Here is a 4,769-nt window from a genome sequence, read left to right as displayed (position 1 = left end):
GTGGAAAGTTGTTATCCTGGCGAAAGTTAGGCCATAAGCTTTTTCGTAGGGGGAGGGTAGAAAGTTGTTAGGTCGGTGACATAGCCATTTTGGCATCGAATATTTTTCTTTTGGAGGTGTGCATATCTTCCATAAGATGACCGTTCCAAATTTGCTTTTTTGTCCTGCTCTTTTTTTCTACTACTAGAGAGGCCTCATTGATTTCTTCAAAGGTATATAAAACACAATGTTAAGACCTCTGCTGTTATTCGCAAAATAAGGAGGGGCCACAAGTGGAGCGTTGTTCTTACATGCTACATGCTTCGCTACATGCTGACCTAGTGATGGGGTGTATCCGGCTTATGGTCTGGGCCTTTATAAATTTAGTACTTTCTTTTTTCATCACTGCTCCTCTCTTGCAGAGGTGTTTTACAACATGGGCCAAATGGCCAAACATTTTCTGGCCTTTCGTGATAGTACTTTTCCCCTTCCCTGTATACCCATGCCAATAATTCTTACGTAGCACTTTTCCGGGATCCCACGCTGATGTATTTTTGGGGTTTTTATTTGGCTGTATATGGTCAATCATCATTTACCTGGTAAGACCTTGCGGTAGTAACAAGATTGCCTAAAATGTTTCATTTGTGCAAAATGCGACCAAATATACATGTGCTGGAATGTTTTTTGTGCCGCTGAAAGTGCGCTCCGGCATGACGCGCCGATCTACCGTGCCTGGCGCATGTATGGAAGAACATGTCTCTGACGTCAGTTGCTACTAAAATCGCTGCGAAATGGACGGCGGGGCTTTTTCTTGCTTGCCTATCACCTGGACTGCCGTCGCCTCCTTTCTTTCGCCCATTACGAACTGATAGCGGGGGGCGCGTCTACGACATGGTTCAAAAGTATGTGATCAGCCACCTTTAAGGCCATCCGAAAAAAGAAGAGCCATCGAGACGTTTGCACAAAAAGTGACTGCAATGCCAATCGCCACCCCCACCACCACCCCCGCAGCATCACCACCCCCGCCGGGCCTTCAGCAGCCACCACCGCTGGACCGTGACACTACCTCGGAGTGGCCGGCATGGATACAGCACTTCGACGACTATCGATATGCGTCGGGCCTTAATGAGCACTCGGAGGAGGCGCAGGTAGGACGCACTCTGCTCGACACCAAGGGGCGGCAAGCAAGGAACATCTTCGCTACCTTCAATGTTTCTGCAGAAGATTCGAAGAAGTTTGAGCTGGTCAAAAAGAAGTTCTACGAGTACTTCATGAAGTAGACCAACGTCGTCTACGAGAGCGCTTGCTTTCACAGGCGGCACCAGATGCCAGGCGAGTCTATTGACCAGTTCATGACGGCTCTACACGTCTTGGCGGAAAAATGCGACTTCGGAGAATTCAAGCAGCGCCTTATTAGAGACAGGTTCGTCGTAGGCATGCGGGACGAACAACTTTCCGAGTCGCTCCAAATGGATTAGAAGCTGTCTCTTGTGGCAGCTCTGGCGAAAGCCCGCCTGAAAGAGACAGTTCAGCAGCAACAAGCCGAGCTCCGCAACTTCAACGAGGTTCGCGACAACACTCCGTGCAAGCAATGTGACGATGTCAACGTCGACGCAGTGGCCCGATGCAGGAAACCGCACCGCAGCGAGGAACCCCGGCCTAGGTCTCCAGCTCGTTCCGAGAGACAGTGCATCTTCTGCGGTGGCCATTTGCACCGAATGACAGAATGACCAGCCAGGACGCATAAGTTCTTCAACTGCGGTGTAATGGGACATTTCGGCAAGGTGTGCCTCAAAGGGACTTCAGCCTAGCAACGAAAGGTACGAGTGTCGTCCGTACAAAAGGACACTGGGGAAATTTTTATAGGCGAGGTCGAAGCACCTGGCGCGAAGGCGCGTTACGTTGAGGTATTGGTTAACGCAGTGCCTGTTTTCGCAAAGGTTAACTCAGGGGCAGATGTGTCTAATTCCAGCATCGTTTCCTGGACTTCGCACGAGTATAGAAAAGGCTGACGAGATCTTGAAAGGCCCCAGTGGTGACCAACTAAATGTTCTGGGCAAGTTTCAGGCAGACATGTTTTGGAAGGGAGAAACTTCTCGCGAGACATGTTATGTCATCCGTCCTTTGCATCACGTGCTGCTGGGTTTGCCAGCTGTAGAAGCATTAGGAGTTATTAAGTTCGCTGACTCTGTCGCTCAGAAAAACTCTGACTACGAGGTTTTGTGCTCTCAGGTTTTTGACAAATTAGCACTATGCCCGGGGGATATACAATCAGGCTCAAACCGGACGCAGTCCCATTTGCAAAAAGAGCACCACGCAGGATTCCTATACCGCTTCAGGAACAGGTGAAACGGGAGCTTGACAAAATAGAAGAAATTGGCTTTATTCGGCAGTCGAAGAGCCAACTGAATGGTGTTCCGTCATTGTTCCCGTTCGAAAGCCCTCGGGAGACGTAAGGATCTGTGTCGACCTTACACAGTTGAACAAGTTCGTATTAAGAGAAAGGTATACGTTGCCTACTGTACAACAAGCACTAGGCTCGCTTGCCGGTGCAAAATGGCTTTCCAAAGTAGACGCAAATTCCGGCTTCCACCAGGTCAGACTTAGCAAGGCCTCAGAACTACTGACCACGTTCATTACGCCGTTTGGGTGGTACTGTTTCACTCGGTTGCTGTTTGGAATTCCTTCAGCCCCAGAGTATTTTCAGATAAAATGTCAGAAATCCTGGCAGGCCTTCCTGGCGTCGTTAACGTGATGGACGATATCCTCATATTTGGCGACAGCAAGGAGCAACCTGAGTCTAGGCTATCGAATGTCTTAGCTAGGTTGACCCAGTCTAACGCAACGTAAACAAGGCAAAGTGTGTATTTGGGGCACGAAGTATCAGCTTTTTGGGGCACTTTCTAGGTGAACAAGGCGTACAGCCTGATGCGGCCAAACTCAGAGCCATGAAAGAGCTGAAGCCTCCCGCGGATATTTCACAGTTGCGCAGTGTTCTCGGGATGGGCAATCACCTAGGGCCGTTTTTTGCCGAACTCAGCGCAAACCACTGCCCCGCTACGGGCGCTTTTGGAGAAAGAGACTGATTGGGTGTGGGGTCCAGCTCAGAACACGGCTTTAAATAGCTTGAAAGCTCTTAGCTGCTCTGCTAAGTGTATGGCCATGCTTATCCGCGACTTCCCACGATTCTTTCGGCGGACGCCTCCTCGTTTGGTCTAGGTGCCGTCCTTTTTCATATATAACGTATTGGCGAGCGCCGCGCGATAGCGTTCGTTTTAAGGTCATTGACCAAAACCGAGCAACTCTATGCGCAAGTCGAAAAGGAGGGTTCGACGAATACATTCGACGAATACATACGAGGTGTCTATGTGACGTTCGAAACAGACCACAAACCTCTCGTTTCGTTGCTCGGTAAAATGCCTATCGATTTGTTGACGCCAAGGGTGCAGCGCTTCAGAATGCGGCTGATGTGATATCAGTTCCAAATTGTGTACATTCCCGGCAAAAGCTTGATAACGGCGGACGCTCTTTCACGAGCGCCGATAAAAGGAGATAAACTCGCCGGTGAACTGACTGTGTCGGAAGTGTCGTCGTTTGTTAAATCTTGTGTTCAAGGGCTTCAAATTGGCGACAATTTTGTTAACAGAGTACGTGATGCTCAAAAGACTGACGTTTTTTGTCAAGACTTGGCGAGGTTGTGTCGCCAATGCTGGCCAGAAAAACCAAAACTTCCTTCTACCTTGTTCCGTACTGGCAGGAACGGGCACCACTTTCCGATTGCAATGGCATGTTGCTAAAGGGGTATTGATTGGTAGTACCTTAGAGCCTAAGAAACGAAGTATAACAAAGCTACATGATGGGCATCAGGGCATCTCAAAGACAAGAGCATTAGCGAAAGAATTAGTCTGCGGGCCAGGCCTCGGCGAACAACTCGCACGGAAATTAAAAGAATGTGTTACTTATGCGCGCTTCGTCACCCAGAGCTGTGAGCCTCTGATCTCAACCTTAATGTGAAGTTTCGCAGGGGAACGAGTTGGCGTCGACAAGTGTTTTATTAACAACTGTCATTATCTTGTCGTGGTCGGCTACATGTTACGGTATCCGGAAATAGCCCTCCTTCACTCAACAAAAACTGGTGCGGTAATGGAAAACCTAAAAAATATTTTTGCGCGTCATGGCATTCCGGAAATCGTGGCGACGAATAACGGACCACAGGTTTCTTGTACAGAGTTTGAGAAGTTTGCCCATGATTATGGCTTTGTTCACGCCACTACAAGCACTAGGTATCCTGAGGCTAATGGGGAAGTAAAACGCGTGGTGCAAACGATTAAGCGCCTGATACTCAAATCCAAGGACCCATACCTGTCTCTGCTTGCCTACAGGGTAACCCCAGGTATCCTCGGCTCTAGCCCAGCGGAAATCCTTACAGGCCGGTGTCTTCGGACAAGAGTTCCAGTGGCACCGCAACTGCGTGATCCACTGCAGCCCCCGCTGCTTGCTCTTGCGGCCAGACACAGAGCCAACAAGAAGTCATAAGCACAGCACTACAACAAATGCTGCAGAACCTTGGTAAACTAACACCAGGTGATTGTGTGGGTGGCTAACGGACATTAAAACCAGAGAAACGGTGCTAGCGACAGTCGCCACTCCACGTTCCTACATTATACGAACGGAGAAAGGGGTTATGCTGCGACGTAACAGACGAATGCTGAACCGCTTGCCACAGCAGGGGAAGCGTGAAGGCAGCTACGGGTTTCCAACTGAAAGCGAGTCAGCCGAATTGGTTTTGA

The 4,769-nt window shown here is 49.4% G+C and overlaps 1 pseudogene; it reads left to right on the top strand.

Annotated features, from left to right (window-relative positions):
* The first annotated feature begins 1,216 nt into the window (after nucleotides 1–1,216).
* On the top strand, nucleotides 1,217–1,790 carry LOC144141733 (uncharacterized; annotated as a pseudogene).
* Nucleotides 1,791–4,769: the final 2,979 nt, after the last annotated feature.

Source organism: Haemaphysalis longicornis, unplaced genomic scaffold, assembly GCF_048455015.1.
Source record: "Haemaphysalis longicornis isolate Haplotype H1 unplaced genomic scaffold, Haemaphysalis longicornis Haplotype H1 scaffold_6, whole genome shotgun sequence".
NCBI classification, from domain to species: domain Eukaryota; kingdom Metazoa; phylum Arthropoda; class Arachnida; order Ixodida; family Ixodidae; genus Haemaphysalis; species Haemaphysalis longicornis.
This window is presented reverse-complemented; position numbering and strand designations above follow the sequence as displayed.